Genomic DNA, 25,726 nt, shown 5'->3' with positions numbered 1-25,726 from the left:
TGGGTGTGAATTCTGTGTGGGCAGCCAGGGGACGGGTGGCAAGGGTGAGGCCTGTTAAGGACACATCCCCTACAGGACGTGTAGAGGAAGTTCCTAACCGGAGCCCAGACGGGGCTGATTTAAATAATGCGAGGTGATCGGGGGATGTCTCTAGCAGGTACTTTGGAGCTGTTGGAGCAGTACCTCAACTCTCCTCCCCTTCCTGGCTGGGTGGGTTACAGGCAGGCTTACCGCATCACTGCAGGTTAATTGCTTGGACGTAAATTGGCGTGGTGGTATCTATGTAAAGGGCCATTGTGAGAATTTAAAAAGATAATTGGCTGTGAAGCTCTTAGCAGGCTCAGTGCAAAGGATTGTGGGTGCTGCTGATGCTGCTGGCCCTGTGACACTAGTGCCTGAAAGTCGTGGGAATCCCACCGAGGTGCAGCGCTGCCCTTGCAAAATGTGTCAGTGACGTGTGCTCACGGAATGTCTGCGTGAAGGAGAAAGAGCTCCATGAGTTAGAATAATAGTCCTGATACATTTGACATTGCATATAACGTTGTTATTTGTTTTCCGCTGGTATGTTCTTTCAGATTTCTCTGTTTATGCTCATATGATCGACTCTTTTAAGTCACAGTGAAGAGCCCTATTTAGTCATCTCTGCTGTACCCAGGTCTGTGTTTGAAAAAGAAAAACGGGGTCAATACTCTTTGCTTTTTGGTGAGGTTGTTACTGAAAAGCTTTTGAACTAGACAGATTATCAGTTTTAGTTCACAAAAACAGATAAAGTCAAATTGAAATATCTTCTGGCCATCAGTACCTGTGGGTTCTTTGTTGTTATGAATGCATGACAATGCAGATGTCAGAAAATATTGCCTAAACGCTGGTACTTCAAGAAATGGCCAGGTGACACCATCTAAATTGATGGTGGGTTGTCAGCAGCATAGCATTTTCAAGGTAGTTTCCAGTGCCTGCTTCTCAAGATGCAATATTGATGTATTCTGTCTCTCTCTTCCATTGTACCAATTAGGCATTGAAACTAGGTCGTTTTCCTAAAATAAGGTATCTCTAACTTGTTAGATGAAGTAAACAGCAAAGAAAGGGAGAGGAAGCTAATTGCAAACCAAAGAAACACATTGCTTTTGCATATGCCATTGCTGCCCTGGTCATGCAGTATTCCTTTTGAGACATCATTTGTATAAAAATTTACTTAGAAAAATTATTCTAGTTTCTTTGTTTATGTGTGTATGCTTTTGTGCATAGAATCCTAGTTTTCTGTTTGTGTTTCTGTGATTCTGTTAGAACCCTTCTCTCCATAATTGATAATAGCGTTCCTCAGTATTTTTACAAATGAATTCCTTTGGTGCACTTGGGGTGTTTATTCCACCCTGTGCAAGGCAGTATCCCTCTTCAGTAATATATTTGCTTTGATAAACTTAGCTCAGTTCAGAGAAAACTTTTAAAGGGCAGAGTTTTTATACTGACTTGTTAACCTTGTATTTCTAAGTCATCTGTAAGGCCTTCCTGAGTATGTGGGAAGCGCCTTCCTCGATGTGAAAGGGAGATACTGAAGCAGCTGGGGCTCCTCTCCTCCCAGGCTGTCTGGTGAAGGATTAGACAGCACTTGGGGTAAATCTGTGATGGATGGTTCCCAGGACGGTCCAGAGGTGGCCTGGACTCCTCAGAGTGGTTTATGGCCCTGACCTGATGGCGACTGGCAGCTGCCTTCTCTGCTGTCAGCGCTACTGATCTGTTGAGAATTCTGTGATCCAGAGTTCAGTGACGCATATGAAGCAGTTCTTTTCAGCCACTCAACACAAGTAAACAAATGCACTCGCGATCTGACTTGGCTCTCCCATGTGGCTCAAACATCTCGTGGCCTCATGAGAAGGAAAACATTAAACACCAGCAACAGAAAATTGTATATAATGTCATTGGGGTATTTTAAATTTTTGTTGAGATGCTGTTTGGAAATGTATATGTTAAATGAGCTGTTCAGGTTTTTGCTTGTTTGCTTGTTTGTTTTTAACAAACAGTTCTGTAGGAAGAGTGTTTGCTGCAGTTGTGCGTCCACCGAGGGGGCCTACAGGGTGGCGTCCAGCTACCTTGTAGTGTCCCGTGTGTCTGTGTGCGTGGCCCTCAGGGCAGGGCAGGTTTAGCTTCAGCCCTCGTTCCCCGGTTGAATGACTTGGGAAACCCTGTTTTAACTGTATGGGTCTCAGTCTGTAAACTGGGGATGACAATGCCTACAGCACATTCTTATAAGATCTAACAGAGATGGTACAATGTGTAAACTGTTGGATGTGATAATGTTTGGCATCCATGTTTGCCCAGTTTTCTTCTCCTCTGTTTGCTTTTGTTGATGATTCATTGTCTTTTTTCTCAATTTTGGGGGGGAATTAGGAGAATGATTTTGATATAATTTGCCATTTCATACTCCCGAGAACTAAAGGCTGTATGTGAGCTTTCATTTCAGCTATAGCTTTTTTGAATAACAAGATACAAGTGGCTATTTATTTTTTGAATAAAAGTGGATTGTTTAGAAATCCAAGGCATTTAGGGATCTTCTAATTATCTTTTTGTTAACTATTGAAATAGTAATATAAATTGACTTCTAGCTTATATCTACTGTGCTCACAGCACAGAGTCTGAATTATTTTAATCCTTTGAAATTTGTTTATACTTTCTTTATGCCTGGGATTTGGTGGGGTTTGGTAAATGTCTGAGACACTAGGGAGTTTGGTGTTGTTTGGTGCTGTATTCTGCTTCTTGTATATCACTTACCTCATTTGTTAACTGTATTGCTCAGGTTGTCTCTCTCTTACTGATTTTTTAAATGCTAAGCCAGTCAGCTGTGTTGAGAGAGGTAAAAGCTGCCCACCATGACTGTGGGGTGTCTGTTTTTCTGTTAATTTTGACTTTATATATTTTAAAGGTAAATCACTGGGCACTTGGAACTTTAAATTTGTTTTCTACACATACCTACCTGTGATAAAAAACAACAACAACATAGTTCTCTATCACTGTTGTCACTATGAATGTTCCTTTTCATCTGTAGTAACACTTCTTGCCATCATTCTGTATTTCTTATTGTTTAACTATACCAGCTTCCTTATAAACAGCATATAGCTGCATTTTGTTTCTGCTGTCACAGCTTTAACGTGAAATATTCTTTTACTTTATTATTTATACTTAATATATTTATCAATATGCTCATCATAGTCAAAACCCCAAACTACTGAAACATCCACCAAGTAGAGTGTAGAAAGGTTTGTGTGTTTACCCGAAGGAATACTCTACAGCAATGAGAATGATTGAACTACAGCTCAAGTAACAGCATGAATAAACCTCACAGTCGTATCTTTGGATGAAGTTAGCCACACAAAAAGCTGCATATTCTGTATGATTTCATTTGTCATTAACTATTAAAACAACAAAGAGTATTCTGTGGTGTTAGAAACCAGGGTCTGTTTTGCCTGGGATGAGAAGCAGTGATGTGGTTCTGCTTCTTATTTCTAACATCGCGATGAGGTTGTGCTCAATTGGAGAAAGTTCTTCAAGCTCTTCTATGAGTTCTGTGCTTAAAAAAAATAACAGCAGGATTCCCTTAACCCTAAATTTCTAAGGAGGTTCATTTAGGTCCATTGTAGATCTACGATGATGGGAGTTTTACAATCACATTAATCCTCCAACACTGATGTCAGATTACGAGTGGCCAGAATTTTTCTGTCATTTTACATTACAGTTTTTTTGTTAAGTGAAATGTACTCCATCTCAAAAACGACCTTTATTTGAGCTTGATGGTTTTAGCTATTGTATTTCTCCCATCTCTCTTATCCATGAATAAGTTTGGTGTTCATTCACTACACCTTGAGAAGGAATTAAACACACTTTATGTTTGCAGTACAGGTGACCTTCGGTTAGACTTGGGTGGTTATATCTCAGAAAACTTTAAAATAACCTGAAAGAAGGGAAGACAGAGAAGAGAAGGTGAAGGAGAGGGCAGAGGAGGTATGCCGGAGCTCTGCTGGTCATACTGACGAAGAAGATTTTTTTCTCACAAATTCCGAGAGACAGCCTCCACATGACGCCTCTGCTGGTCAGATTGGAAATGTGCTCACTGTGTGTGTGTGTGTGTGTGTGCGTGCGTGCGTGCGTGCGTGCGTGTGCACAGATGCCCCCTGGGGGCCCAGGTGTGGCTGGGTCAGGCACTGAGTGGAGGCTAGGAGTTTGGCTTGGTTGTCCCATATTCTCCTCTGAGAAGCCGGAACTTTAAATGTAGTAAAGATTTATGCCTTTTCCAAAGGTAAGACTCAGATGGTGTTCTTTTTTCAGGAGACATTAAGTATTAAGTGATTGCGTGGTACTTTTCCTAATTTCCTTAACCCAGGTGGCACAGTTGGTGAAGAATCTGTCTGCCAATGCAGGCGACCCAAGAAGCATGGATTCGGTCCCTGGGTTTGGGAAATCCCCTGGAGTAGGAAATGGCAATCCACTCCAGTGTTCTTGCCTGGAAAATTCATGGAGAGAGGATCCTGGAGGACCACAGTCCAGGGGGTCACACAGAGCCGGTTAACGACTGAGCACACAACACCACTGGGTTCCTTAGTTTTTCTGCTATCATATTTTTAAATTATATTTGTATTGATATGGTTTTAGTTCTTATATATATATATAGTAATTTATATAATATATTAGATTATTGCCTGTGCAAGATGATAGCACATGAATCTATAACCCTTTTCACAAATTATAGGATTTTTTATTCCTCTGTAAGGCAGTCAGTTTTTAATCCTTTGTGATGTGTATTATTTAACTGCATTCCCTTGCATTTTCCTCTTAACCAGTTATAAGAATAAAAATGTAAAAGCTTGACTGTTATCAAAATTCCAAATCCTTTTTCTTTTTAATGGTAAGCAATTCAGTACCATTTAAACTATTTTTAACTGATTCCTTAATTCTATCCAAGTGCATCACTTTATACTCAGGAAGATTAAATTTCATATTCCACCTCTGAGGCCATTTGCTTAATCTATCGCGGTTAAGATAAAACAGCTGTAGCCTTTTGTATTCTAACCATTCCCTCTCATTTAGTGGTATATTCAAATTTCCTAATATAAAAGGTTTTCTTCATCATTAATTAAAAACATTAGCGTTCTGATGCATGAAGCTTTGTGGAACGTCGTCTTCCCTGAAGTCTTTGGCCCTCTATTTTTAACCCCCTTACGTTCATCCCCTTTTGTTAGTTGGGTACCCTGACACATGCCATGACATTTTGTACAATAATTCATTTTATGAAAAGGTCCAAAAATCTCCAAAAATCCTGACAGTTTCTCATTGGTTCTTCCTTACATAAACCAATTATTACTTCAACTTAAAAAGGAACGAAATTTTTTCTGACATGATTGCCTTTGGTAAATCCATGCTGACTCACTCCTATTAAATTGTACTTCTCCAAATGTATCATTAAGCTCATCCATAAGTATCATCTCAAATTTATTTCCTAATATAGATGTTAGACTTACAGCTCTATAATTTTCAGCCTCTCCTCTCTTTCTTTTTAACCTTCAGACTGGATTCCTTGTTTTCCAGTCTCCTAATACTTCACCACTTAACAAAAGACTTCCGAAAGTAATTAACAGTTCAACGATTTGATTCCTTAACCTCAGACATCATCCATGGGTTAATTTACTATTTTTCTTAACTGCTGCTAAATGTCTTTGCTTCTTTCAAACTCCTGTCTGCACACTCTGGTGCCTCTGTGAGGCCATGTCTGTCCATCACGGCCCGGCAGATTTGGTCTTTTGCTAATTGGCCTTCCTATTCTCTCTCTCTCACTCTCACTCGTGTTGGAATTCCTAAGTTCAGGAGTGTCTTACGTTATTTGTAGTCAATGGGTGAATAATGTCAAAGCACTATTTTTCCATCCATCTCCTTTTTTTTGGGTGCTATAATTGTTCCCCCAGACCATCTTATCAGTAAGCATGCTGTTTACTGGTAATGACTTAAGTTGACTCTTGGAACTCTTCACCGTTTCTCTTTTATTGAGTAATATACTGATAGAGGTTTTTTTCAGAACTTTCTAATTATGGATTCTTAAATATTTGAAAATTTAATCTGCTGAAGAATAAATATGTTCTCACTAACATGTCTCCAGTATGTCTAAAAACTTCCTGTATTTGCAGAGCACCATGGAGCAGGTTAAAGAGATATTTGTGCTTCTGTGTCCTCTGGCCACTCTCTGCTGCTTCCTTCTGTGGTACTCTACACTGTGAAGGGTATGGAGTCCTGTTTTAGATGGTTAGTGTGGAGAGCTGAAGAACTCTATTATTTTACACATTTTTGCCTTTTCAGTTACAAAGAAAGAAAGAAGGGTAGTGTCTGTGCCAAATTTTTCATTAGATCACTAAATCCTCAAAGCAAAATTCTTTGGTAGGTGTTACTCCCAAACTAATAATTTAAAAACAAGTTAACTTGCCCAGTGAAATCCATGCCTGTTTGTCTTTAAGACTTTTCCAGTTACATAATTGTGTATATACAGGAGCTTTAAAAAGATCAGCTTCTATGCATTAATGAAATTCTAATCATGGAAGCCTCAATACTGACTTTTAAGACACCAGATAATCTGAAAACAAGTACTAGGAAATAGCAGAGTATAATATAATTTAAAAAAATTCCTACGAGGGGTAAATGTTTTCACAGTACTTTTATTCCCTGGTATAGAACGTAGCTGATGGTTGGGTGGATGGATGGAGTCAAATGAACTTGGTTAGAGTGTCCTGACTTTATTGCAGTTGAAAGGTATGACTTTAAACAAGTCTCTCAACCTGTATCTGTATTCTCAGCTGCAAAATGTCTAGCAGTGTTTAGCCTTTCCTTTGAATATGAAGTTCAAATTAATACATGTGAAAAAGCTTTGAAAAGTATCATTAATATTGAGATTTTCTTTGAAATAAAGGTATTAGGCTTTGTTATTGCTGTTTCAGTAGCAAGAAAATATTGGGAAAGGACTAGATGAACTTTTACATTTATTTCAAATTGTTACTGAGGATAATGTCTCATAACTATATATGTGTGCCTGTATTACGTGTGTAATACATGTATTAATGTCGATCAGAGCATATATCCAAAGTTGGGGCTAGAAAAGGTCTACATGAAATTTTATTTAGAGTAGAAACTTATTATTTGAATTATTTATATTCTTTGTATATTGCCCACTATATTCTTTATTTTTAAAACTATTTTTTCTAAAGAATATGGTCTTGGAATGTCCTTTCTAGTGTATACTGTTCTGTGAAGTGCTTAGTGGCATTCACAGCATTTAAAGTAAAGTCAGAGTACACAAGTAATGTACAACCTTTGCTAGTGATACCTAATAGGATTCACTGAAAATACTGAAGTTTATGTGAACCCACTTAGTTAATTATTTCTGATGGATCTCAAGCCTCAAGAGCCTTCAGTCTCATCTCCTAGCTACATGATCATAGAGAGAATTTTAGAGTGATATTTGATTTTTTCCTTTTCCCAGAAAAAAAAGCTGTCCTCTTTTTGAAGGGAGGCCTTGCTGAGTGCAATTAGCCTGTGTAATTCAGAACCACATGGAAACTTTTTCTAGGCTGCATTCCTCCCTGCTCAAGGTTATACAGGCACGTGACAGGATGGTTGCCTCATCAGCACACAAAACTGTGATCTTATCTGGACCAACATTTGCAGCATTCATGAACTGAATTCTGAAAGTTAAAATAGTTTAGAAACAAAGTTGTGATCTTATCACCCCTGACAACTTCATTTATCAAAATTTTAAGAGAAACAAAAATCGTGGAAAGTTATAGTGGTCCAGTATGCTTTTATCAGGTAACTGATGTGGCTTTTTTTAATATACAGACCTTTTATCATCTGTTTAATTCAATATAACTTATGTCTCTTAAAAATTTCTTTGCCCTCCCAGACATATGCTGACCTCAGCTAAAGTGCAGGTTTCTGGGAGGAGACGGGTAGGTGTTGACAAGTGCACCTGTTGATGCTGCTTCCCAGGTGACTGTCTCCTGAAAGGCATGTAGCGACGAACAGCATCACAGCTCCTTCAGAGTATGAGGAAAATGTAGGTGTCTTCTTTAATTAGCTTTGAAGTTTAGTTCCAGAGACATAAAAATGCATATTATTATTCATTTGTAAATTCATTTCTTTCTATTTTTAACGAGCAAAATTGCCATTTAGCAAGTTTTCCTTGTTCTAAGTTTTCATTTTGAAATAAACTTGCAGAAGAGTTACAGAAATAGTACCGGGAGCGCTTCCGTATAGCCTTTCCCCAGCTTCCCCAAGTGTTAGCGTTGCATCACCGCAGCGCAGTTACCAAGACCAGGCGCTGGCATCAGCACAGTGGTGTTTTCTAACTCTGTGTTCTTGATTCACATTTCACCAGTCTTTCCAGTCTGCTGCTTTTCTTTTCCACAGTTCAGCGCAGGAATCAGCACTCCCTTCTGCTGTTGAGTCTCCTTAATCTTCTCCAGTCCACAGCAGTTTTTCAGCTTTTCATTGTCTTACGTGACCTTGGCACTTGTAAAGAATATGAATCTGTTATTTTTCAGAATATTTCTTAATTTGCATTAGACTGATGTTTACTCATGACTCGGTTGAGGATCTTTAAGAATTCCTCAGACTAGGTACGGAGTGTATCGAGGGTTGTTGTTGTTGTTCAGTTGCTAAGTTGTGTCTAGCTCTTTGCTACCCCATGGACTGCAGCGCACCAGGCTTCCTTGTCCTTCACGGTCTCCTGGAGTTTTGCTCAAACTCATTTCCATGGAGTTGGTGATGCTATCTAACTGTCTCATCCTTTACCACCCCCTTCTCCTCTTGCCCTCAGTCTTTCCCTGCATCAGGGTCTTTTCCAGTGAGTCAGTTCTTTGTATCAGATGACCAGAGTATTGCAGCTTCAGTCCTTCCAGTGAATATTTAGAGTGGATTTCCTTTACAATTGACTGGTTTGATCTTAGTGCAGTCCAGAGGACTCTCAAGAGTCTTCTCCAGCACCACAATTTGAAAGCATCAATTCTTCAGCACTCAGCCTGCTTTATAGTCCAACTCTCACAACTGTACATGACTACTGGAAAAACCTAACTTTGACTATACTTGCCTTCATTGGCAAATGATGCCTCTGCTTTTTAATATGCTGTCGAGGTTTGTCATAGCTTTTCTTCCAAGGAGCAAGCGTCTTTTAATTTTAAGGGTATGTTAGGAATAATGATGTAACCTGGACCAGTTGAGTAAGATGGCATCTCTATATTTCTCTACCATAAGCTTACTATTCCTCCCTTATTAATTAATACATATTTCAGGGCAGATACATTCAGATTATGCAAATAGCCTGTTTTCCCTAAGTATTTACCCACTAATTTTGACATTCATTAGTGGATCTTGACTACAGCAAGATCTGTGGTGTTCTAATGGTCATTTTCTCTTTTCCTCATTTCTTCTACATTTAATTGGAATTTTTCTGTAAGGTATATCTGTTCCTTCCCTACCAATTATTTTTTGCTCTATTAATTTTTACCAGTATGGTCTCATCTTACTCTGTGGTTTATAATCCTGTTTCATTGTTATTTATTTTCTTGCTCAAACTGCTTCAACTTTGGCCATTGCAGACTCTTTCAGGGGGGCTCCTGTGCCCTCTCACATGCCCCTACCCTTCTATCAGCATCTGTTTACTTTCTGGCACCAAAATGTGCTCCATGTTCATCTGGTAGTGGAATCAATCTCTTTTTAGGAGCCTTGGTTCCTTTTATTGGAGAAGGTATTTAGAAAACAAGACACAGCCGCTGGATGCACGCCTTGCTTCTGCATACTGTTTACTTGTTGGTCTGGTCTTAGGAGACAGAACTAGGAAATGGGTGGGTGCACGCTAACTCCTCCATTTCCATAAATATTCATCATTTTCTTTGTCTAAAACATAAATCATCTTAGCTATAAAACCCTTAGAAGAGAAAGTATAAACAAATTTTTGTGACTGTTGATTAAGGAGTAGTCTCTTGAATATGACACTAAACCATGGGAAATTGAAAAAAAAATAGATGAGTTGGGCTTTATCAAAATTGTTGGGGGAAAAAAAAAAATGTGCCTTAAAGTACATCATCAAGAAGATGAAAGCAAAACTTATGAAATGGGAGAAAAACTGAAATCTATCTGATAATAAGCTTGTATTCAGTATATGTAAGGAACTCTTTTAATTCAAGGCAAATAACTTGATTAAAAAATGAGAAAAGAATCTGAATAGCCATTTCTCCAAAAAAGATATGTAAATAGCCAGTGAGCACATGAAAAGATACCCAGCATCGTTACTTGTTGAGGAAATGCAAATCAAAACATCATAAAGTGAAAGTGAAAGTCAGTCATGTCTGACTCTTGGTGACCCCATGGACTATACAGTCTATGGAGTTCTCCAGGCCAGAATACTGGAGTGGGTAGCCTTTCCCTTCTCAAGAGGACCTTCCCAAGCCAGGGATCGAACCCAGGTCTCCCACATTATAGGCAGATTCTTTACCAACTAAGCCACAAGGGAAGCCCAAGAATACTGGAGTGGTAGCCTATCCCTTCTCCAGCAGATCTTCCTGACCCAGGAAGTTTTTGAAATATTTGCCTCTTTTTTGCTTGGACTATTATCGAGAATTTATTATGTTAATGTATTTTGATATAAGACCTTTGTCAGATATATGTCAAACACTTTCTCTGAGGTGGTAACTCTTTCTTTCCTCTTAACAGTGTCTTTCGTAGAGGAAGAGTTCTTTTATGGTTTGCACTTTTGTAACAGTATGTAAAAACTCTTTGTCTAACATAAGTTACCAAGATTAACTCCTGTGTTTTCTTCTAGAATCTTAATGTTTTTATATTTTATATTTAGATTTATGGTGTATTCGGAGCCAAATTTATATAACATGAGATATAGGTTAAGATGCTCTGGTGTCTTTCATATAGGTGTCATTTTTTAAGCAATCTTTGGTGAAAACAGAATCTTTGTAGAATTGCGTTTGCATTTCTGTTAAAGCAGGCAGTGATGTTTCTTTAATCTCATTTGGTTCCTCTCTATTACCATAGCAATTTCAAAAGAACCATGCATGGGTTTAAAATTCTATCCTGAGAGTCCCATAAGTGGACACATGTGTTTCCCTTCAGTGTTGTGTGCCACATCACTTCAATGGGCTGAGACCTGATAGGAACTCACAGAGAATCCATCTGATCTGTCAGTGTCTTGTCCTGCCCTTGACTGACTTCCTGAGGACAGCTTACTGTGCCTGGTGATTGTTTTAACCAATCACTCAAAACTCTTATGAACAAATAAAACGAGATATGCACATTTACATTCAGAATATAGTAAGCAGAAATTCTTATCTCTTAATCCTTTATATTAATGAGTAAGAAGAGGCTTTTACTTTTTGCTTATGATTCTTCTCTGGTTAGCTTTGCCATCATTTTAAACATTACTCACCAGTTTTATATGTTGTATTCATCATTTTTTCTTACTACCTAAGAATTCAACTTTAAAAAATTTTGTTCTGTCAGCTCACACCCATTAGGATGACTGCTATATAAAAAAGAAAAACAGAAAGAAAAGAAAAGAACAAAGATTTGCCAGCATGTAGAGAAATTGAAACCTTTATGCACTGTTGGTGAGAATATAAATTGGTACATTTGCTATGGAAACAATATAGTTGTTTCTCAAAAGATTTTAAGTAAAGCTACCATAAAGCAGCCAAGGAAGTAAAAGCAGATGTCACGGTATTTGTAAACTCACATTTATAGCAGAATTATTCACAGTGGGCAAATGGTAGAAACAACTCAAATGTCCATTAATGAAGAAATACATAAAGAACGTGTGATCCATCCATATGGTGGAGTATTGTCCAGCCTTGAAAAAGAAGGAAATTCTGACTCAGGCTACAACATGGATGAATCTTGAGGACATTACACTCATTGAAATAAGAAAGTCACAAAAGACACATACCGTAGGACTGCAGTTATATGAGGTCCTAGACTAGTTAAGCTTATGTAGATATAAGAATAGGATGGTGGTTGCCAGGGGCTGTGGGATAGGAGGGTCGGCAATGTTGTTTAGCAGGTGTAGAGTTTCACTGTTACAGTAACATGGAAAATTCTGGAGGTTGATCATGTAACAATGTGAATGTACTTAACCCTACTGAACTGTACACTCAAAAATGGCTAACATGACAAATTGTGTATTATGTGTATTTTACAACAGTTAATAATTTTTTAATTATAAGTAAAAACTCCTAGTTACCCTTGTCTTACATATTTTCTGCACATACCCATATTCAGTTCAGTTCAGTTAGAAAATATTATATAGGTGTTTCTGTTGGTGAGATATCATTAGGGAATGCTGGGATTCCTAGGTGGCTTGTTGTTGTTGAGTCACTATGTTGTGTCAAACTTTTTTGCCACCCCATGAATCATATCCTGCCAGGCTCCTCTGTCCATGGGATTTCCCAGGCAAGAATACTGGATTGGGTTGCCATTTCCTTCTCCAGGGGATCTTCCTGACCCAGGGAATGAACCCAGGTCTCCTGCATTGGCGGGCAGATTCTTTACCACTGAGTTACAGGGAAGCACTTAAGCCCAGGTAGCTTCAATTCAGTTCAGTTCAGTTCAGTTCAGTCGCTTAGTCATGTCCAACTCTTTGCAACCCTGTGAATTGCAGCCAGGCCTCCCTGTCCATCACCAACTCCCAGAGTTCACTCAGATTCACGTCCATCGAGTCGGTGATGCCATCTAGCCATCTCATCCTCTGTCGTCCCCTTCTCCTCCTACCCCCAATCCCTCCCAGCATCAGAGACTTTTCAAATGAGTCAGCTCTTCGCATGAGGTGGCCAAAGTACTGAAGTTTCAGCTTCAGCATCATTCCTTCCAAAGAACACCCAGGACCGATCTCCTTTAGAATGGACTGGTTGGATCTCTTGGCAGTCCAAGGAACTCTCAAGAGTCTTCTCCAACACCACAGTTCTAAAGCATCAATTCTTCAGCGCTCAGCTTTCTTCACAGTCCAACTCTCACAGCCATACATGACCACTGGAAAAACCATAGCCTTGACTAGACGGACCTTTGTTGGCAAAGTAACATCTCTGCTTTTGAATATGCTATCTAGGTTGGTCATAACTTTTCTTCCTAGGAGTAAGCGTCTTTTAATTTTATGGCTGCAGTCACCATCTGCAGTGATTTTGGAGCCCCAAAAAATAAAGTCAGCCACTGTTTCCATTGTTTCCCCATCTATTTCCCACGAAGTGATGGGACCAGATGCCATGATCTTCGTTTTCTGAATGTTGACCTTTAAGCCAATTTTTTCACTCTCCTCTTTCACTTTCATCAAGAGGCTTTTTAGTTCCTCTTCACTGTCTGCCATAAGGGTGGTGTCGTCTGCATATCTGAGGTTATTGATTGATATTTCTCCCGGCAATCTTGATTCCAGCTTGTGCTTCCTCCAGTCCAGGGTTTCTCATGATGTACTTTGCATATAAGTTAAATAAGCAGGGTGACAATGTACAGCCTTGACGTACTCCTTTTCCTATTTGGAACCAGTCTGTTGTTCCATGTCCAGTTCTAACTGTTGCTTCCTGACCTGCATATAGGTTTCTCAAGAGGCAGGTCAGGTGGTCTGGTATTCTCATACCTTTCAGAATTTTCCACAGTTTATTGTGATCTACACAGTCAAAGGTTTTGGCATAGTCAGTAAAGCAGAAATAGATGTTGTTTTGGAACTCTCTTGCTTTTTCGATGATCCTGCGGATGTTTGCAATTTGATCTCTGGTTCCTCTGCCTTTTTTAAAACCAGCTTGAACATCTGGAAGTTCATTGCTGAAGCCTAGCTTGGAGAATTTTGAGCATTACTTTACTAGCATGTGAGATGAGTGCAATTGTGTGTGCAGGTAGCTTAGAAACTATTAAATAGGTGTTTCTGTTGGTGAGGGGTCATTAGGGAAATGGGGGCTTCCTTGCCTTGAAATTCCATGGACAGAGGAGCCTGGTGGTCTTCATCATGGGGTTACAAAGAGTCAGACATGACTGAGCACGCATGCACACATTAGGCAAGGGAGTTGATTGGGATGGAGAAAATGAAAATTGGAAAGTTAATACAGAAATTATACTAATGGGCTGGAGACTCTGAAATTAAATAGACCAAAAAGATGTTATGTGATACATGCTAATCAGGATTTGAAATATATAAATCGATTGAATAAATTTGCAAAGTTTGTATATTCAAGGAAAATATGAAGGAGCAAAATATTTTAGCTTATAGACATGCTTGTACTTCCTTATTTTTTCCCTCTTTTCTATTTCTAAATAAGATTAAAAGCAAATACATTCTTGTGATAGATGAAGTTCCATCATAATAGAGTAGTCACTTACATCACCTAGTAGCTTTTATTGCAGCAGGATATAGCATAGCCCCAACTAGATACAGCAGTGGTTGTGACGGCTGGCCTAGATCCTTCTTACAGCGCTCTGCTCAGACAGTTCACTCTTGCCACAGCCATGAGTGCACTCGTGAAGAGCTTGCCAGTGTGATTGGCAGAGGTATTCTTTCATCTTGTGAAAAATCGTAATTTTGATGCATGCTTAAAATAAAAACCTGGCATAAGTGACTTCCTGTTTATAAAGGAAAAGGCAAGGCTCCTTTGCAATTAGTGTAAATTTTTAACATTGAATCGAATATAAAATTTAATTCTCTTTCTACTGAGAGAGAACTGTTTTTTAAGGAACTGCCTTTCAGGATTTCCTCCACATTAGCTGTCTGGCTCACTAAGTTAGAAAGAACTATAATTAATAGTGGTTTCTTTCCAGATATTGCCAAGGTCAGATGTGGATTCTGTTAGCTTAAACAGAATCTGTATCTCAAAGTGATGAAATAGATCCTTTTGCATCTTGGAGTAACGTTTATGTCGGTTAATCTCTTTTAGTGATAAATGTCTTGGAGTAATTAAATAAGTTAATATTTGTAAAGTACTTAAAGTAGGGCCTAGCATATGTGAAGTGCTTTGTATGTATTTAATTAATAAAACATCGAACTGAAGTTACTCTGTGTCTTCTAGGTTCTTTCTAATCGTGCCAGTAGGGGTTGCTCTTGAGTGATGAGAGTCGATGTTCTGAGTTGCATTTGATGTGAACGTAGTGCCCTGCATCTCTTGCATATTCACATGCATATGTATCCTGTTCTCTTGCTTAGAAGCAAAGGCTGCTTCTAAGAAAGGATTTACTTGCTTTAAAGACTTGATTGGTGTAAAATGACAGGAGACATGAATATTCCCAGGTAGCTCCTTCTCCTGAAACTTTAGAATACTGTTTGGTGATATTACAGTTGGTTTCTCCTAAAGCTTCTTTTTTTTTCTTTAAAAAGTAGCACCCTCATGACATTTCCCTCTTATCAGCCAGTTACGTATCATAGTTTAACATTCTTTATCTTTGTAACTACATATTTATGGACTCTGTTGATATTTTTATAGAGCATCCAGTCAACACTGAACTGTAGTGCCTCGTGTTTCACAAATAATCAATGGGTAGGATTAGGTTTGTTAGATTAAAGTTGATATTCAGAGCAAACTTTGCATTGAAATGAAGGGCAGAATAGGTGCCGTGTGTGGTCCCTCTTGAGCGAATTTAATTGTGTTGCTATTTATTGACTTGTAAGCACTCTTGCTACTAAAACCAGTGTTGGAAATAGAGTTTGCTACAGGGATGGAAAGGTGGCTGTAAGTTTTGCACCTCAAGTGTCAATGAAGATCATTTATCTGAAGTGCAGGAAGGCAGGCTGAAGTGTGCTTGACTGTGTGAGAAGTGAGCAGTTAGAGAGGTGGGAAGAGGAGACAGGCTGCAAGCGAGAGGCAGAAGTGGCCCTTTGGGTCAGTGAAGGGGATTATGAGGGGTGGAGTGGAAAGGGCGGACTGCTGAGAACATGCAGGGAAACGCAAAGAATCAAGAGAAATACAGGAGGAACAGCTAGTTAGGAGTGGCTGAGTGACACTTGGGAGGGTTTTTTGTTTGTTTGCTTTAATGTTATTCTTATATATCTTTTGTCCGTATTTCTAGCCTTTTTCCCCTGTATGTAATGAAAAAAAGTTTTTTGTGACTTTTGCTTTGAGATCTCATGAATCTTTTACCAGTCAAAGAAGCAGTTTTGATTTTAGATATCATTCTGTAATAGCATTTAACAGTTTCTTTTTTTTACCCCAATTTCTCTCTGTGTGTCTATGAAAATGTGTTAGAAAGACATTTTAAAGGTGTTTTATGCTCCATTTGAGCATATAAAACTTTCAGACATCTTTTTTTATCTTGAAAAAGACATTGGCATCCAAGGTTACATATTTTTATTATTTATGGCAGGATCAGTTTGGGTATGTCCAGGCATTAAGATGTCAAGATATTCACCTGTTACCTTAATATGTATAATCATTTTCACTCAACATGTAAGAAACAATAGTTTATCATCATGATGCAGATAAAACTCAATGTGCTTGACCTAAAGGTTTTGAGTTAGACCCGAAGGTCTGACATGTTAACTCACACAAGCAGTCTGTGTACTCTTTGTATTTGGTTATACTCCACTTTTGTGTGCTTAGGGAATTACCACGGCCCTTCTAAGTGAGCTTCCCCACAGTGAAAGCCAAGACCATCCTCCTCACCACTCTTCCTACCTCCTGAGCAGACAGGTGTTCCTGTAAGGTCTCCTCAGGGGTAGGGCTCTTTCTTTATGTCTAAGTCAGCCACAGGTAGGGTCCTAATCTCTGGTATGAATCCCCAGGGAAAACCCCAATCCATAGAATGCTAAGCAGTAGTGATGCGAAGATTACAGTTAAAGGGTTTTACCCTGTAAATCAGATTAGCAAGGCAGCAACCAGTTACAGGAGCACGGTACTCGAACCTTTCTCTAATAGTTCCAAATTATCGATGAAAATCATTTTCACTGTATCTGGTGATGACTTCTGAATCATATAGAAAAGTTGAATCATTAACCTTTATAACTGTTTTTAATGGGGAAGCTCTTGTAAACTTCGTGGAGTTCGTGACATTGATATTCTGCTTCCTTAGTGTGTTACAGAACACATTGTAAGTTCTGAAGTGACTAGAAATTTTGTTTGAGGATTCGTAACTACTCTTACGTTGAGACCTTATGTTTGGACTGTCACCGAAGTGTTGGGCTTTCTGCACCCACGATGTACCGCAGAGCACCACAGTGGGTCTCAGAGCTACGACAGGGAGCAACACAAGCCTGCCTTGGTAGAAACGTTGTATTTAGTGGGTGATAGATTCTCACCAAACAACCACACACAAAAAATGCTGAAATGCTATAAAGAAAACATCAAAGATGCTCTGGGAGGTGGTCTGTGTAGGGCACCCGGGGATCTGTGCGGAGCTCAGGCCCAAAGGACACTTAGGCAGCAGAATGTGGAAGGCCCCAGGAAAGAGGGAAATGGCAAATTTAAGAAACTGTTGGAAGTCAGTATGTTGTAACAATACTTTTCTAGTTGATGTAACCTTACTATGTCTCTTTCGCAATAAGTTTTTTCTGCTGTCTAGAACATAGGAAAGATTTAAGAAGCAGCACTGAATTCATTTCATTCTATTATACATAACTAACCATATTAGATATACTAGTAACAGTTTCATGTGAGCTCTCATTATCAGATTACTAGGCCATTTTCAGCAGTATCAGCTTATCTAATTTCTGGAACAGCCCGACGCTCCTGTTATCCCCGATGTAATGGTGAGGGGGAAATGAAGTGGAGGAAGTGACCCAAACGTGCGAGGCTTGGGGCGCCCAGTGATGCCGGCACTGGCTTCAGTGCAGCCACTGTTATGCGGCTGTTTTACACTGGATAATTGGCTATGGCATATGTAGTACGTGGGTTAAATGTCACCATCCCAGAAGTGTTTTTTCAGGCACGGTTTGATCGCAGAAGCAGGACCATTTTTAGTGTTATAGAATAAGAGATTTATTATAAAGATTAGACCTTTCCTAATTGTAGGAGTTAAAACCTTGAAAGTGGTCCTAATGGAATGAATTCCATTGTATATGTGAAAATCTACTTTAAACCCAGTTTTAAATGTGTCTGCCGTATTTTATAGATAGCACGTGTTGGATTTTCTTGGCAAAATATTGCTTTTTGATATACTGGGGAGATAGTTAAATCAAAGACCAAATCAAGTTTTAAAAATTTAAAGATGCAGCTGGAATTATTCCTTAAAATTTCACCATCCTTAAAATTTCACCTGCTCTCCCATATGGACTGTGGGAAAATGTGGTATATTTGTGAAGACTATACCTGCTAGACCTGGTAGGATTCTGCCCCACAGGTGCACAGCTTATCTGCTATCTTATTATCTGCATAGTACTCATATTCAGAACTTGCATTGTGTGTTTCATGAATAGGTTGTCATTTTAATTCATTTCTTTTAACCCATTCCAGTAATTTTTCTGTTTGCCTACGAATGGGCCACATATAGTTCAAAATTGCTTCCTTTCTCCTTTGGCTTCTTTTACAGTCTTTGACCTTAGAGTGCACTTATTTAGTATGTCCATGCAGTGATCATCATTATTCTGTCTTTCCACAGACATGGTGAGGTCATTCCCAAGCATAACGCTTTCAGCACAAATAGGTTACTTCTGTGAAGAGTGTGCATTTTGGACCTCAGTACTAATGTAACTAACTTTCATCATATATGCTTATTAAAAATCTCAAATTTAGACTTTCTCAGTCTGCTGTCTTTGGGTTGGTTTCCAGGTAGTCTTTATTAGAGTGCTTCTTCTACCTAATTCTTGACTGACTGTGATATTAACCTCTTGTAATTAAGAGGCTCTGTCTGTTTGACACACAGTATGCCCTGTTAGTTTATCTTAATTTTTTCTAACCTCTCATCATTTTTTAAAAAATTTCCCCATTTACTCATGTGCCACTGCTTTGGTGCCTTTCAGATGTTAAGTGCTGTCCATTTATCCTTAGTAACCATGCTGAATTTTTCTGTCCTTTTTAATATTTAGGTTTTATTGGATGAATGTAGATTGCACCTTCTCTTAACTGTGTCTTAAATAATTGCCACTTAAGGGAATTAAGGACTACACGGGAAGGAAAATGCTGAGCCATGGACTAAGCAGAGGGAGAAAACGTTCCCACTGGGTCCAATTTCCTAAGAAGGACCATCAGGCTCGTCGCGGGGGCCTGGAATGATGGTCTGAATGACCTCTAGGAAATGATAAGTTCACAGAGGAACTTGCCTGTGTTTGCACCAAGGAAAAGAGGGCTGAGTGGTTGTCACCCCACTAAAGACACACAGCCCACTCCCTCGTCCTTGGCTGAGTTACTGAAGCACAAGGAAAGAAAAGAACCATTTAGGCCACAGGGAAGAGTTGACGTGGCGGGATGAGAGACGACCCCGGGTTTGATAAAAGCTGGTGCAGGGGTGCTTCGGATCCAGGAGGATCTTAAATCCTGAACGTGTACTTTTGATCATGTATTATCTGTTTGTTACCTTAGGACCAACTTCTGTTGCTTGTAATATGTAGACGTTTATCTAAATACACACCTGAAGCATCTTTTAGATTGTCACACTCCAAATTTCTCTCATACTATTTTTTATTCTGTAACCTGGACTCTTGAAAGTGAAAATATTGAAACACTAGCATTGATCTTTGTTACTGTAATCAGATCTTTATATGTTGACAGATGATCACTCTGATGTTTTCTATTTAAAAACGAAGTGTAACATAACAAGAAGGTGCTTTAGATATAATGAGGTTCAGCAGTTCGATAATAATCTGACAGCAGAAGACCACTATGGAACTGTTAAAACAATTAGTTGTGTTTTCGAGTCTTTTATTTATCAACCGCAGACACTTAATAATTGAAGTGTGAAGGAGAAAGGCAAAGAGGTAGATGTCAAATAATTAATAAGAAAGACATTATATCTTTGTTCTAAAAATACTCACATGAATTGCATTTTTATTTCAAATTCTTACATAGTCAAGTAATGATGGAGACAAACTTCATAATATTTATGTAACCTCAGGGTTACATAAGACTTGAAAAACAGACCCAGAAGGGGGGAAAAGTAAACAAAGTTTCACAATCAATTATGAAAAAATATTTGCAACACATAAGACAGAGAATTAATACACAATTAATAGTATTCTCATAGATGGCCGCTATTCCTAATTTACAGAAGGTGAAAGGGAAGTCGCCCAGTCGTGTCTGACTCTTTGCGACCCCATGGGCTGTAGCCTACCAGGCTCCTCAGTCCACGGAATTTTCCAGGCAAGATTACTGGAGTGGGTTGCCATTACAGAAAGCTCCCTCAAATGGATTTTTGTAAAACGACAAATTTGGATAGATTTTATAATGCAGATTACGCTAAGTACATGCAAAGATGTTTGACCTCGCTAGTTGTCTATAACAGAACCATACAATGCCAGTTTTTATCCACTGGTAAGAACGTGAAGGGTTAAGAATGACCCGTGATGGAGCATTTGTTGGGAAATTGGAAATCCTACATATTATTGAGGGAGAATGAGTTGGTAAAACTTGGAGAAAGTAAGTTAGATCAACTTTTAAATTTAATTTTAAAAAGATTTTTTATTTTATATCGGAGTGTAGTTGATTTACAGTGTTGTGTTAGTTTCACATGTTCAGCAAAGTGATTCAGGTATACATATACATGTATCTGTTCTTTCTCAGATTCTTTTCTCATTTAGGTTATTACAGAGTATTGAGCAGAGTTCCCTGTGCTACACAGTGGGTCCTGTTGATTGTCTGTTTTATATAGTGGTGTGTATTATCTGTTATGTATGTATATGTTAATATCTATTATATATAGTAGTATATAGTATTGTATAGTAGTGTGTATATATTAATCCCAAACTCCTAATTTCAGATTAGGAGTTTGGGATTAAAATGCACATGCCATTTTGACTCAACAGGTTTACTGTTACGCATCCGTCTTGTGGAATAAATATCTTCCAGTGTCAGGATACTTTGTTGTAACCGCTGAGAACTGGAAACCTTGCCAGTGCCCGTCAGGAGGGGATTGTTCATACAGTGGGCAGATACGTGGTTGTTAAAAATGACCTGCATATATATGTATTGACCTAACTGTGATAAGTGTTTAGATGCAAAAAGCAAGTTGCAAGGTAACATGCCTGCCAGGACTATTCCTTTCTTAAAAGGGGGTGAGAGTAAGGTAGAGAGGGGGTAGTCCCTGCATTTATATTTGTATGAGCATAAAGAATCATGCAGATAATCTACATCAAACTGTTAATATTGCCCATCTCAGAGGTAAGTTTAGATGGTGCGCGGGTACTGTGCATTTTCTACTTTGTGTAAATGGCTTTTTTTTTAATGACAAACACATATTCAATAATTGAGAGCTTCTAAAAGATGTTAAAATGGCATGCTGAGAATGTCCCCAGTTTTATTTTTTTAATATATGTAGTGTTTAGAAACGGAGAAGGCAATGTCACCCCACTCCAGTACTCTTGCCTGGAAAATCCCATGGACAGAGGAGCCTGGAAGGCTGCAGTCCATGGGGTCGCTAGGGTCGGACACAACTGAATGGCTTCACTTTCACTTTTCATTTTCATGCATTGGAGAAGGAAATGGCAACCCACTCCAGTGTTCTTGCCTGGAGAATCCCAGGGACAGGGGAGCCTGGTGGGCTTCCATCTATGGGATTGCACATAGTCAGACACAGCTGAAGTGACTTAGCAGCAGCAGCAGCAACAACAGCAGCAGCAGTGTTTAGAAAAAATGATGGACCTACAAGTGCAAGCTTTTCTGTATTTTCTATAATATGTTGTTTCTCATAATCAAAAAAGAAAGTGACAAATGCTACTATTGAAACTATTCTAAAGACGTCAATAATCAAAATTAAGGAAATAGACCCCTGTTCGCTAGTTACATCCAGATTGCCACCCTGGATTCAGGGGTAAAGGCTATAGTCTAGTGGTGAGATACACTGGGTCCAGCCAGCTCTGCTGCTTCCTCGCTATGTGATCTTGGGAACACTGGCCCACATCGGTCACCTTCAGGTTTCCCATGTGTCAAATGGGGTTAGAAATCTATCCAGTCATGGGTATCATGAAAATTTGCTTGTTAAATTACATAAAGTCTCCTTTGAGGTGCTTTTCATATAGGGCTTGCCAATTTAGCCATCTGCTTTCCCCTTAAGATTTTGAATATCAGGAGAAATATGAGTTAACGTGTCAGATTAGAGGAGAGAGTTGTGGACAGGACATGTGTGACCCCCACCTGTGTGGGGGTTGGCATCGTGAGAGAGCAGACGGTGACCACTAGTCACAACTAGAACGTAAAATAGCAGTGGGGCTGCCTCCTTGAAGTGAAGAACTCTCGGGACCAAGGGTGACCCACAGAGGAAGTGAGCTCAGTGGGGTGTGGGTGTTGGAAAGCCTCCCTGGGGGCTCATGGTGCTTAAGGACATTCTCTCTACATGGACCCACCTTCCTGAAACAAGAGCTTTTGATAGGTTTCCTCACTCTCAGTCCATTGATTGAGAGATTGGGATGGTAGTCCAGACATGGAAAGTGAAAGTGTTAATCGCTCAGTCTTGTCTGACTCTTTAGCAACCCCATGGGCTGTAGCCCACCAGGCTCCTTTGCCCATGGAATTTTCCGGGCAGGAATACTGGAGTGGGTTGCCATTCCCTTCTCCAGGGGATCTTCCCAACACAGGTATTGAACCTGGATCTCCTGCATTGCAGGTAGATTCTCTACCATCTGAGCCACCAGGGAAGCCTCTGGCATGAAGGGGAAAACAAAAACAAATACACACTCAGACATAATCAAGCACACACATGTACTGTAATAGATTGGTAAGCAAATACTTGAATATCTCAAAGCAAGTAGGGTTGTAATGAATCAGGGTAAATCAGAGTTGTTCAGAGTGCTGTTAAATAGGGTAAGCATTATCCCTTCTTTAAATTATTCCTTCTGTAAGTGATGAATGACGGTACTGGGATTTTTCCCCGTCTTTTATTTCCTATTACATGAAGCCTATGTTTGATGGTATCAGTGTAGAGCTACATCAAAGTTGCTTTTAGAAGAGAACATACACAGCCTTTAAGCTGAGAGAAAAGCAAAACTCCCCCCTGAACAGTGGCTGTAGTGATGCTTATTGGTGATTATTTTTTGATGATTTTGTTTGCTTATTTTTGGCTGTGCTGTGTCTTTGTTGCCACGTGGCCTTTTCGTTGCAGTAGCTGGGGTTCTCACGGCAGTGGCCCCTCTTGCTGCGGTCCGGGCTCGGAGCACAGGCCCAGTAGTTGTGGCCCGTGGGCTTGGTTCTTCCGCGGCATGTGGAGTCTTCCCGGATCAGGGATCACACCCGCGTCTCCTGCGTTTACAGGTGGATTCTTCACCACTGAACCACCAGGAGAGCCCCTATTGGTGATTATTTTATTTCTTCATAAAAAAAAAAAAAAGATGGCAAAGCTATTCCAGAGCTCATATCACTTCCTGCCTCTTAAACAGATTTTTTTCATATGGATAGTGTTAGAATGGAACCCTTCAGCCTAAACCAAATCACCTCCATTTCTGGGTGTGGGTGCTCCATAGGGCTGATGAGCAGTGAGGTTATATGATGTTTTTAGTAGAATCTACAGAGAAAATAGAGATTGTGCTTTTATGTCCACCCAAATCCTCTTCCACATATTTTCCCTGCAAAGCGACTTTTTGAAGCTGTGAAAGGGTACTGAAGCCTCATGCTGTTTGTTTCCATAGAAAAGTTCAGACTGTCACACTTGTCTGTGAGAACACTTCTTGATCTTGGATGATCTAGAAAGATTTCACTTTTCTGTTTGTCTTTTGTCTTGGTTGAAGTCCTGGTGACACACGTGGGGGAACAGCCGGGAAATGTATATTCCTCCATCATGGATGTGGGGTCAGAGTCTAAACAGGACACAGGGGTAGGATGCTTAGCAACTTGCCTTTAAACAGAACCTTTAAACCTTTAAGTCTTCAAACCTTGGCTATTTTGTAAAAATCTTTCTAGCCTTTCTAACCTGAAGGAGTATTAAAAAAGAGAAAGAGGAAAGAACAAAACTAAAAAGAAAGAAAAGGTGGTCATTTGAGAATATGCTTTTATAAGGCGCCTGATGTTTGATCCAGAAGCATGTCTTGGCTGGTCACTGCTGGCCAGGGTGACCTGGTCGTGTGTTTGCTCTGATGGTGAAGTGAGCACCCAAAGTCTGCGGAGCTGTCTAGCCATTCTGTGACACCCATGCTTTCCCCAGCAAGTTTCAGGGCAGTGCCAAAGACTTATTGATGTATTTAGGGTTATTTTGACATTTTTCCTGCTTCCAGTTTCTTCTGAGAACCATCCTCTTTTTGGTGAGTGACTAAATCTTAGACCCTATTGTGAATTTATTTTAGAGGTCTTCCTCATTCTACCCCCAAAGCAGTCACTGTGGAAATCTTAAGTTCTAACAGTTGCATCTACTGCAAAAGTCAATTTACATTAGAGTTATTTCCATCAAAAGGGTCGTTTTTAGCCCAAAGTCATGTAACTCTAGTAAAATGATATTTTCCTAAGAATTTTGATTTTTCTTACACTGAGTAATCTAGAGATTGAAAATACAGATATCACTGAAAGAATGACAAGTGTAAACTCGTTGCTCTCCACAGCTGACTTTTGGGTCTTATAGTAATGGGGCTTTCAGCACACTGGGGTTCTCTTCCTCACAGCTGTTACTTTATGTATTGAGCATTCATTTTCCATCTGCAGATTGAGTTATTTGTCTGAGTCACTGCCCTGCTGGAATTTCAGAGTACTTTTGAAGGGAACTAGACCATGAACACACAGGTTGTTTGTCCTCCATAGAGGGATAGTCATGGATATACTAATGAACAAATTTGCAGATAGAAGTTATACTTTGCTACTTAAATTACCAAATTCAGGATATTGAGAGAGAGTTTAGTCTTGAATTTAGGCTTCCCTTGTGGCTCATCTGGTAAAGAATACACCTGCAGTGTGGGAGACCTGGGTTCGAGCCCTTGGATGGGAAGGTCCCCTGGAGAATGGAACGGCTACCCACTACAGTATTCTGACCTGGAGAATTCCATGGACTGTATAGTCCATGGGGGTCACAAAGAGTTGGATATGACTGAGTGACTTTGACTTTCACGAGTCTTCAGTTCACCTAAGTTAATCAATATATCAGGCTGTTCAATAACACTGACCCATGACTACAAAGCCAAGAGTTTGTGTTGGGAGAACCAGAAGGTACACCGTGAAGCAACTGGAATGAGGTGCTTGGTGTGTGAGCTGGGCGGCCCCAGAGCGTGTCATCAGGGCCGAGGGTGCTGCCCGTGTGCCTTGCGGGTGGTGTGGGTTAGAGGGAGGAGTCATGTCTGCAGAGACTTCCGGGAGCATTTCACCACGTGAAGTGACACTGGTTCTCCCCAGTGGCTTTCCCCTTGCTTTTAAACCTTTGTAGGGTTGTGCTTGGTATTATGTGTGTCTCTTCTGGGAGCATGCAGATTGCTAATAGAAGTAAAATGGGATGCTGTAATGGAATAAAAATTTTCCCACTTAGTATGTTACCTAAAGTTTGAAAAAATATTGTGTGTGTGTGTAAAATCCATATCATTGTAGCAGTGGGGCCTGGGAGGTGTGTATAATGTTTAGTTCTGAGGGCTGCAGTGCTCCGTGATATTCATGGCCCACCGAAGGCACCGCCTCGA

At 39.6% G+C, this 25,726-nt stretch overlaps 1 protein-coding gene across 1 annotated transcript in view; it reads left to right on the top strand.

Moving 5' to 3' along the window:
* Positions 1 to 25,726, top strand: part of ZNF407 (zinc finger protein 407) — a 384,229-nt gene that overhangs the window by 265,362 nt on the left and 93,141 nt on the right. The gene's annotated exons all lie outside the window — the stretch shown is intronic.

Source organism: Capricornis sumatraensis, chromosome 21, assembly GCF_032405125.1.
Source record: "Capricornis sumatraensis isolate serow.1 chromosome 21, serow.2, whole genome shotgun sequence".
Taxonomy (NCBI): Eukaryota; Metazoa; Chordata; class Mammalia; order Artiodactyla; family Bovidae; genus Capricornis; species Capricornis sumatraensis.
Note: the sequence above shows the minus strand (reverse complement) of the source record. Positions and strands in the feature narration are given on the sequence as shown.